Genomic DNA, 11,676 nt, shown 5'->3' on the forward strand with positions numbered 1-11,676 from the left:
AGAAACAAGACCTGTTATATTTCTAATGCTGTGATTGTATGATTTCATGATGGCAGACTCATTCTGCTCCTGGTAGAAGGAAATTTGCTTAATCCCTTCGGGAATTTCTTTCACCTGCCTTAAGGTGAAAGAATGCATATGGTACCATTCAATATACTTTCTTTTATAAAAATGAATATCTTATTTCAATAAAATGAATATTCCCTTCATAGGTAAAAAACTTCTTATTTTATGGGCTTTATGATACAGTCTTCCTGTAAATTCTCAATTTCACATCTACTCAAAGCATATCCAATTCTCTTTCTATGGGCCATTTAATCTTTGATGGGGTACAAAGATGAAACAACAGAGAGATCCTGCCCTTAAAGAGTGCATGACAAACTGGGTATCAAATTAGACTAAGGCATGTACACAAATGTTAAATAGAATAGAATAAAGCAAATTGAAAAGAACAATCAAATTATTATATGAAGTTTCAGGAGAAAAATAGATTACAAAGTAGATTACAAAAGGCTTTCCAAAGGAAATGTCTACAGAGTGTTGAAAAGTTGAAAAGTAATCTCTTTTCCATTCTTTTAGAAATTCCAGTAGCAGCTTGTAGTAATTTAGATAAAGTAGCTAAATCAGAAAAATGCTTGTATGAGGCGGAGCAGTTATTTTAGATTGAACTTTTTTTGTTATTAATGATTTGGTATATTCTTTCTATAACTGATACATTTTGTTCTATTTCTCTACAAAGAATAATTGATTTGGCTACCAGTATTAATCATATATATATATGTACATATATATGCATATACATATATATATATACATACACACATATTGTGAATATTGTTTAGACAATTTTCTTTAAAATATATTTTTTATTTTCAGTTCTGAATTATCTTTCTCCTACTTCCTTTTCACAGTCACCCACTGAAAAGAAGAGAAAAAAAGAAAACCATTACAAATTATGTATAGCCAAGTAAAATAAATTTCTTTCTTAGTTATGCTTAAAAAAAGGAGAGAAGGAAGGAGAAAAGGAAAGAAATAAAGATGAAGGGAAAAAAGAGATGGAAATAAGGGAAGGAAGAGAGGGAGAAAAACATTCTTCAACCCACATTTAAGTTCATAATCCCTCTCCCTGAAAGTGAATGGTTGGACAAGCTTACATTTCTGCCAGCAATGAATTATATAATACCTATCTTTTAGAATTTTTCATTTTCTTTTTTTGTCAAATTTTCTAATATGATGTTTATGTTACCTAAGAACTGTTTTAATAAGTATTTTTCTAGTTATTAGTAATTTAGAGAAGAGCTTTTTAAACTTTTTCCATTTGTGAGATTTTTTCCCAAGAAATTTTTGTGACTCTGAGTATATAAAGTATATATATATCAAATATTTACTGATACTAAACCATAAATTAACAATCTTCACATTCAGTTACCAGGCACCACATGGAGACCTGAGCCACAGTTTAAGAAACAGGAATTTAGAGCACTTAAAATTTGGCTAATGATAGGAATGATTCTTCCTCTGAAAACTGCCTGGCTTTGCAAATTGCTATGTAGTGTCTTTGGGGTGGCATTGCTAAATCTTTCTAAATTATTTTCTAACTATGTGACTTTGGACAAATCACTTAAGCTATGCGAGTCTCAAATTTCCTCATCTGGAAAACTGGGATAATTATAGAGTCTACCTTACAGTGTTGTAAGGATCAAATGAGTTAAAGAATTAATGTGACTTCTTAATCATGTTATTAGTCTTTAGTATTATGTGTGCACACTCTACATGATTTTAAGTATTAAAATAAAATTTGACATTTTGATGACGTATGACCCTCTAAGCCAAAAAAGATCAGTCTTAAATAGCTAAAATTTATGTCATCTCACACTTTCACTTTCTGCTTCAAATTCTAACTTCCACTTTATTTCATTTCTTTTCCTTTTAACTCATTACAAGCCTTTACTCTTATTTGTTGGAAATGTTCTAGCAGCCATTTTCTTGTCATTGTTTGAGCCTAATGACATTTACCCATTGTCTCTCATTTTATAGGGAAAAAAAATCATCACTGTACTTGATAGTTGATGTTATTTTTCTCCATAATTCTGTAAAATCCTATATAGATATAATTAGTTTGTTATTGTTTTTAGGTTTGCTTTTGTTTCTTCTGTAAAGGAATAGAAATTCTAACTATGATAATTTTGTTTGCATTGTAGGTGGAATTATTATACTTATGTAATAATAATGACAATATCATTTGTACAATGTTTTAAGATTTGCAAAACACCTTACAAATATCACAATTTATCCTCATAAAACTGGGAAGTAGGTGCAACTATTTACCTTGTTTGATAGATGAAGGTATTGAGGAAAACAGAGATTGGGTGATTTGCCTAAGGTCTCACTTCTAGTAAGGGTATGAAGCCAGATTTGAATTCAGTTTTTCTTAACTTCAGGTGTGGCACTTGAACCACTGGGTCATCTAGCTCCAGTTATACACACATTTTGTTTTCTTCCTAGACTTCTGATTTCATTGGTATAGGGAATTTCTCTTGTGGAAATTCTCCATACTAAGGGGGTCTGTTACAATTTTGCAATATCATAGAGATTCCTGCAGCTAAAAGATGTACTCAAGGTCACAGAATCTAGATCCATCAGAGCTGAGGAATTAAACCCTAATTAGACCTGACTTACCTCTAAGGCAGATCTCTATGCCCTCCATATCATGCTGTCTCACATAAAATATTGAGCAGTTGCTTATTTGGCTTGTTAGAGAAAGTTTCCTTACCAGTAATTTCTCTGAAGCAAATGAAACTACATATCTAGACAAAATTATATCAGTATTTCATTAGAGGTAGTATTATATAAAAGTGTAGCACGTAAAGAGTTGGCTTAGGGATATAAAACATTTATATTTGTCTTCAATATATTTGTGTAGTTGTATATATCTATGTGTAAATGATTTGTGCATATAAATGTTGAAAAGATAATATATAGAATAATTGCTGCTTTATCATATGTGGTATATATATTTGTGGTGGAGTTTTTTTTTTTTTTTTCTGTCCTGTATGATTCTTCATTACCCCATTTTGGTTTGCCATTTCCTTCTCCGGTTCATTTTACAAGTGACAAAAATGAGGCAAAAAGAGTTAAATTACTTTTCTGGAGTTACACAATTTATAAGTGTCTGTGTTGAGATATGAATTCAGGAAAAGGATTCTTGCAGTCCATTTGCAGGACAGCTACTGTCCATTTATCTATTCCTGTCTGTTGAGGAAGCTGGTAACCTCCTTGCCCTGAAGGCAAACCCTTTTAAGATTTTAAAAGCAAAGGCTTTTAAAAGAATGAGTAAAAAAAAAAAAAGCCAAGAGAATGCTAATCATTGATAGCCCTATACATAAAAGGAGCAGGTTATCAACCCTGAGGAAACTAATATCAGACAGTCTCTAGTCAAAACCCCAAAGGGGGATGTAACCTGGTCCCCATCACACAAGGCTCCTCAGTAAGTTTGTTTAAAGGGAGAATTCATTGTATTTACATTCACAATTACAAATAATAACTATGCATTTCCCTCCATCCTATTTTCCCTCTACACTTTTCTCTCTCCTATCACCCTGTCTCTGCTAACTTCTACTTCTGATAACCACCTCCCTCAATCTGTATTCCCTTTTATCAGCCCTTCCTTTCTTTTCCCTCTCCTCTCCTCTTTTTGACCTCTTTCTTATTAGTCTCATTGCTGTAAAGAGCCATCATACAAAAGTTGCCATATACAATGATCTCCTAGTTCTGTTTATTTCACTTAGCATCAGTTCATGTAAGTATCTCCAGATCTTTCCCCAAGTCTTTCTCCAGGCCAATCATCCTGCTGATTCTTTCTTATAGAACAAAAATATCCCATGTCATTCATATACCATAAATAATCTAACTTATGGGCATCCACCCAGTTTCCAACTTCTTGACACTAAAGGGGGATGACACAAACATTTTTGCACATGTGGGTCTCTTTCCTTTCTTTATGATTTCTTTGATATATAAACTCAGTAGAGTATAAACATTGCTGGATCAAAAGGTATGCATATTTTGGAAGTCCTTTGGCCATAGTTCCAAATTGCTCTCCAAAGTGGTTGGATCAATTTACAATTCCACCAGCAATGTATTAGTGTCCCAGTTTTCTCACATCCCCTCCAACATTCATCATTGTCTTTTCCTGTCCTCTTAGTCAATCTGGAAAGTGTGTAGTGGTACCTCAGAAGTGTCTTAATTTGCATTTCTCTAATCAATACTGATTTAGAGCACCTTTTCATATGACTAGAAATGGTTTTAATTTCTTTACCTGAAAATTGTCTGTTCATATCTTTGACCATTTTATCAACTGGAGAATGGCTTGAATTCTTACAAATTTAACTCATTTTTCTATGTATTTTAGAAATGAGGCCTTTATCAGAATCCTTAAATATAAAAATGTTTTCCCAGTTTATTGCTTCCCATCTAATCTTGCCTGCATTAATTTTGTTTGTACAAAAACTTTTTAACTTAATATAATCAAAGTTACTTATTTTTTTATTCAGTAATGATTTCCAATTCTCCTTTGACTACAAACTCCTTTCTTCTTCACATATCTGAGAGGAAAACTATTCTTTGTTCTTATAGTTTGCTTATAACAACACTTGTGTTGTTAAATTGGTATCTTGGTATACGGTATTAGGTATGGGTCAGTGCCTAATTTCTACCATGCTAGTTTCTAATTTTCCTACTTTTTTTCAAATAGTGAGTTTTTATCCCCAAATCTGGAGTTTTTAAGTTTGCCAAACAATAGATTACTATAATCATTGACTATTTTATCCTTTAACCCTAACCTATTCCACCACTTGACTATTCTATTTCTTAGTCAGTACCAAATGGTTTTGATGACCATGGCTTTGTAATACAGTTTTAGGCATACCACATCGAGGCACAACCTTCATTTGCATTTCTTTCATTAATTCCCTTGAAATTCTTGATCTTTTGTTCTTCGAGATGAACTATCATTTTTTCTTGGAACGTAAAATAATTTCTTGGCAGTTTGATTGGTATGATGCTGAATAAGTAGATTAATTTAAGTAGTATTGCCATTTTTTATTATATTCTTTTGGCCTATGCATGAGTGCTTGATATTTTTACTATTAGTTATATCTCACTCTATTTGTGTGGAAAATGTTTTGCAATTTCATGAAATTCCTGACTTTGCCTTGGCAGGTAGATTCCCAAATATTTTTCTATTATTGACAGTTATTTTAAATAGAATTTCTTTTTGTATCTCTTGCTGCTGGACTTTGTTGCTAATATGTAAAAATTCTGATAATTTATATGGATTTGTTTTGTATCCTGCAACTTTGGTAAAGGTATGAATTTTTTCTTGTTCGTTTTTAGTTGATCCTCTGATGTTCTCTAAGTATATCATCATATAATCAGCAAACAGTGATAATTTGGTTTCCTCATTACTTACTCTAATTACTTTAATATGCTTTTCTTTTCTTATTGCCAAAGCTAAGAGTTCTAACAGAATATTGAATAGTAATGCTGATAGTGGGCAGCATTGTTTTACCCTTGATATTATTGGGAATGGTTCTAGTTTGGTTTCATTATATATTTTGCTTGCTTATGGTTTTAAATGGATGCTCCTGATCATTTTAAGGAAAACTTCATTTATTTCTATACTCTCTACTGTTTTCAGTATGAATGGGTATTGGATTTATCAAATGCTTTTTCTTCATCTGTTGAGATAATCATATGATTTTTGTTAGTTTTGTTATTGATGTAGTAAATTATGTTAATAAGTTTTCTTAATATTGGTGCTGCCCTGCATTCCTGGTATGAATCCTACTTGGTCAAAGTGTATTTTCCTGGGGATAACTTTCTGTAATCTCATTGCTAACATTTTATTTAAGATTTTTGCATCAATATTCATTTGAGGAATTTGTCTACAATTTTCTTTCTCTGTTTTCATCCTACCTGGTTTAGCTATCAGCACCATATCTGTGACATAAAAGGAATTTGCTAAGACCTCTTCTTTACCTGTTTTTTCAAATAGTTTGCATAGAATTGAAGTTAATTGTTCATTAAAGATTTGGTAGAATTCACATATAAATCCATCTGGACCTAGTGGTTTTTTCTTAGGAAGCTGATTACTAGCTTGTTCTATTTCTTTTTGTAAAATGGGACTATTTAAGTAATTTATTTCCTCTGTTAATCTGAGTGATCTATATATTTTTGAGTATTCCTCCATTTCACTCTTGCATAATCTTGACTTTGCTTTTTGATATTTGAGTCATTTCTTTTTAAAAGAATTCCAGAATTTGGCTTCACTATTCCTTGGAGTTTTTGCCAACAATTTTTAATTTGCCTCTTCTGGATCTATTTTCCAGGTTTGGTGTTTTTCCAATGAGGTATTTTACATTTTCTTCCTTTTTTTCATTCTTTTTAGTTTGTTCGACTGGTTCTTCCTGTCTCAAAAACTCACTAACTTCCACTTTTCCTGTTCTATTTTTTAATGTGTGAATTTCTTCAGTTAGCATTTGAATATCTTTCCATTTGGTTAATTCTACTGTTTAAGATGTTATTTTTTTCAGAGAATTTTTTTCCCTTTTCCAGGCTGTTAACTTTCTCATGCATACCTCATATTTTCCTTCTTACTTTTTCTTCTGCCTCTCTTATTTGCCTTTTAAAGTCTTTTATGAATACTTCCAAGAAGTCTCTTTGGGCTTTAGACCAATTGAAATCACAGATTTCTTCTGTGAATATTCTGTCCTCGTCTGAGTTTGTATTTTGGTTTGCCCTCTAACCATGGTAGTTTTGGTCAAGATTCCTTTTCTGTTTCTTGCTCATTTTCTTTCCTTTTATTTTGGCATTTCCTTTTTTTTTTTTTTTTTTCTTACTTTTAAGGTCAAGCTCTGCCCCTAGTGTATGGTCTGTACTGTCCCAAGTTTTCTGTGCTTTGTCTGCTCTGTTCAGGAAACAACCTAGTTTCCTAGAGTTTTCCTTCTGAGCTGACACTGCAGCTCTCACACTGATTTGCTACTCTACTGAGCTAAGACTAAAGGTCTTAGCTGCTGATTTTTGTTATAAGACTCTCTCACTACTTTTGCAGAGTCTATATGACTTGTTTTGCATACTCTAATCATTCCAGTGAGACTGACCTTCCTTGAAGTTTTTTCAGCCTACCTTGAATTGGAGAGTGATTTCATTCCATCAGATTCTGTTCAGAGACTTTGGTTTCATGTGATTTTCAAGGGAAACTGGGAGAGCCTGAGTAGCTTCCTGACTTCATTCTGTCATCTTATCTGCACTTTTGGAAGTTGATTAAATCTATTTTCAAAGTAGTTGGGTTTTTTGTTTGTTTTTTTTTGTTTGCTTCAATAGATTTCTTCCCCATTTGGCCGATTCTATTTTTAAAAGTTGTTTTCTTTAGTGAATTTGTGTGCTTTCTTTTCTAAACTGTTTATTTTTTTTTCATAATTCTTCTGTATAATTCTTTTCTTTTGCCTCTCTTACCTGATTTTTAAAATTCTTTTTGCACTTTTCCAAGAGGACTTTTTGAGTTTGAGACCAATTCATATTCCCTTTTGAGGCTTTCCATGTAGTCATTTTGACATTGCTTTTCTCTTCTGAGTTTGTGTTTCAATCTTACTTGTCACTACAGTATCTTTCTATGGGTTGGGCTCTTTTTTTGTTTCTTACTCACTTTTTGGCCTGTTTTGTAAATTTTTAAGTTAAGAGGCACAGGTGGCACTGACCCAAGCTTTCTATGCTGAGGGCCTGGTCGCTGGCTTTTATCACAAGTATTTCAATTGTTTTTGGCTTGTTGGTTGTACAGGGTGTTCTGGATTGCAAAGTTTGCCTTCTGAACTGGAACTAGAGGCCTCTAAGTTGGCCTGCTGTGGCACTAGCATGCTGAGACAGGGTAGAGGCGCCTCAGATACTGATCTGTGCTGTAGCCAACAGTCTTCTTCTGAACACTGTGCTTGGTGGTGCTTCCCCTTTCCCCAAGATAGAGATCTTTTCTGAAGTTCTTCTAAGTTATCCTAAATTGAACAATTGTTTTACTTCCTCTTTTTATGGATTCTGTCCCTTTAAAATCTCTTTTGAGTCTTGTTTCCAAAGGAAAATGAGAACAGCTCAGATAATTTGTCTGTTTTTCTCCACCATCTTAACTCTGTTCCTCCACCCCCATCCCACCTCCAATTATTTATACAGATGATTTAACAATTTCCCCATGACATATCACTTTCCTACTTGAGCATTGGTGAGAGTATACCTGCAGGACATAAATGATGTTTCCTAATCTGTAAAATCAGCTGCAATTCAGCAAGAACGTTAGCAATTGAAAAATTCTGAGGTTGTAGGACAGCATCCTCAATGCCTTTGAGCACCTGGACAGCATATAAGCTATCTGATATGATGTTAATGGGCTCTGGGCATCTCTTATATCCCTTAAAAATGTCATATAAAGGCTGTATCAAAGAAAGAGGAATAAGGGCATGAGCCCTTAACCACTGAATTTGTTCAACTAGTTTCTGAAAGAGATTCAGAGTATTCATCTTGTCTAATTGTAAGTAGGTATCTGATTAATAACTGCAGAAGTCCCCGTGTGGAGTCCCAGGTAAATGATGGGATAGTTATGTTGGACTTTTCTGGGGCTACCACCAGTCCATATGGAGTGAGAACACTTACGGTCTCCTTCAGCAGAGCAGAGAGATCTTTCCCACTGCTTGTTTATAACAGTATATCATCTATGTAAGGCAGTACCATGGCATGAAGCCACACTTTCCTAATTGGCTCTAGCAGTTGCACTACATATACACAAAGTGGGGCTATAACATATCCTTTGGGGGAGAACTTTCCATTTGTAGCATAGATCAGGTCCTACATTGTTTACAGAAAGAATGGTAAAAGCAAATCTTTTCTTATCCCCTGGGAGCAGAGGGAGGGAGAAGAAAGACTCTTGTATGTCTATTACTTTAACTGGCCAGTATGTCTATTACTTTAACTAGCCAGCTTGTGGGTACTAGATTAAGAGATGGCATGACAGGCTGTAGGGATCCCATAGTTTCAATAATAGCATTAACAGCTATAAGGTCCACTAGCATTCTGAATTTTCCAGATTTTTTCTTTAAAATAAATACAAGGCTATTCCTTTGGTTCTATATGTCCAGCCTTCAACTGTTGCACAATTTCACATAAGGCTTTATAAACTGAGAAAAGCCATTAGGGTACCCAAACCAGGATGTTAGATTTCCATGTTAATTGTGTGGGTGTGATATGAAAAGTGGTGCCCAAACCCCCAGTGACCCCAATTAAAAATCCTGTAGAGATGGCATATAAACTGAGGTCCCACAAACCTTCAATATGTCCCTGCCCCCTAGATTGTACCTGAGACCTGCGACCACCAGAGTCAGAATACCCCCTGTTTGTCTGCAAACTGCTAGGGCACATCTTTTGCTGCAATCCCTTTAGATATAGCAGCCACGAGGGCATCCATTTGAAAGGCACTGGAGCCGACATTCTCACATTTCTTTATCATCTCTTCCAGGCCAGCCTCCCCATCTAAAGTAAGCATGGCCTTCTGGCATTCCCCCATGCCCATTTCTGTATAAGGAGGCTGGAGGCTTCTCCTCTGCTCACTGACCTCTCAACAACTGCTTGTAGGTGGGCCACAAAATCAGGAAAAGGATCATCTGGGCCCTGTTTAATTTTTGTCATTGAGGGCTTCTGCTTTCTAGAAGTTTGAATTTTGCTAAATGCTCTTTGGGCACATTGAGACACAGCTGCATATACTGCTGCATCCTCATTTCTTTTATACCTTTCAGCTTTCTATATTATTTGTCCTAAACTTGTTGGGAATCTCCAAAGCCTTCACAAAGGGGAGCAGAGGGAGCAGATGGGAGACATATCTCCTCAGGGAGGGCAGGGCGTGAGGGAGAAAGCCATGCCTTGGAGATGGAGGTGACCTTCCCTTTGTTCCCTTTCTCCTCCCTCTTCTTATCACTGTCCTTTTCCTCAAGGTCATATGTCTCTCTGTTTACTTTCTCATTACTCATCTTATCCCTGCCCCCTCCTGTTCTGTCATATCCACTTCCTGCTTCTTCCTTCACTACTTCTTTTTCTTCACATCTACCTCCTTCATCTTCCTGTTTACTTCCTGATTCTTTCCCACAGCTAACTTCCAGCAGCTCCATTTTATGGGCATAGCTGGTCCCCATGAGTGCAGGTTTATGATCCTCATTTGTTTTATGATCCTTATTTGTTTAATGACTCTCCGTTTGCATTTCATTATTTACTTTTAATGGATTGTGGCTTGTACCTCTTAAAGTGCCCCCAGTCGCTTGATAAATGAGGTGATGTTGTTCCTGGATGGCTCCCGGAGTTTCCTTATCATAGGAAGCCATCTGACTACCTACAATCTCCCATTTAAAAAAATCTATTTCCAATCCTGCTTGTTTTACTATTCTATAAGCTTCTTTCCCTGGCCCCTCCTAGTCTGGAACCCTCACAATAATCTGTCCCATTTCCTAAGTTTCTACTCACTTTAGAGCAGAGTTCTGTCTCTCTTCCCATCTGTAGGCCTGCTACAAGGTGAGATCCCAGCCAAAATTGTCCCACTTGTAGCCACTTGTAGCATCTCTTAATGCTCCCCTAATCTTGTAGCTCCGCTTTGAGCTACTCTCAATGCCCATCTGTTGACGGCACAGCTAGGCCACACTTACCTGTCTTTGGGCATCAACCTGGATAACATAGAGACAGACCACCAGGAGTTAGGGGTGTGTAATGGGCTGAGGCTCGAGTTGATACACTGAGGTCCCACGCACGAGAGGCTAAATAGTAATTGGACCATACTCTATTAATATATAAGCTTGGAGAAAGAATGACCCCCACCCACTGTTTGTGCAAGTCCTGATGTGTTGGATAGGAAATGATGATTTTGGTGGGTGGAGGCAGGGGAGTGGAAAGGGAAGCGGAAAGAGAGACTGCTGGCTGGCGTCTTGACACAGCTGCTTGCATTGCTATCGTGACCATCCTTCACCTCTAATCCCCCTCTGCTAGCTGGCTTCCTGTCTGCCCATATTGCTATTGCAATCTTTCTTCACTTCTTCACTTCAACAAAGATTGAAGATTTTTCCTTTAACCTGAATTCCTGACTCCAGCTGATTTTAAATACGCAGTCATCACAGGGGTGAAGCTAAAAAGAACTTTATTTTTAGGTAGCACATGTTTATAACCCCACTGAAGATCTGAAGGAAAGAGGAGGTCCTCTAAGAACCTGGCAGGGATTGGCCAGAGAAGAGGAAAGGAGGTGTGCTAGGCTTTGAGAGCACTAAGGAGGGAGATGTGGTATCTGGGGGTCAGACACCACCTCTTGGGACTATGCCCCACCTCCACATGGAACTCGCCTGTGCCTTGGTATCGCTCATTCCTCAGGTCCTCCCACAAACTTTGAACTGCATTCCTTGCTTCTAGAGGCTTTTTAACCCTTACAATTTCCTTCTATTTTAACAGATGAGAAAAATCAGATAAATGGTTTTTGGCAATTTGCACATTATTTTTCTAATAAGAATAGGCAATCCATATTGTTTTTGTTTCAATGCTAAAGGTATTTTCTATTAGTACTAATTAAGCTATATAAAGATCTGTTTTCATAAACTAGTTAGTCCATAA

The sequence above is a fragment of the Antechinus flavipes genome, chromosome 1 (assembly GCF_016432865.1).
Source record: "Antechinus flavipes isolate AdamAnt ecotype Samford, QLD, Australia chromosome 1, AdamAnt_v2, whole genome shotgun sequence".
Classification (NCBI taxonomy): Eukaryota; Metazoa; Chordata; class Mammalia; order Dasyuromorphia; family Dasyuridae; genus Antechinus; species Antechinus flavipes.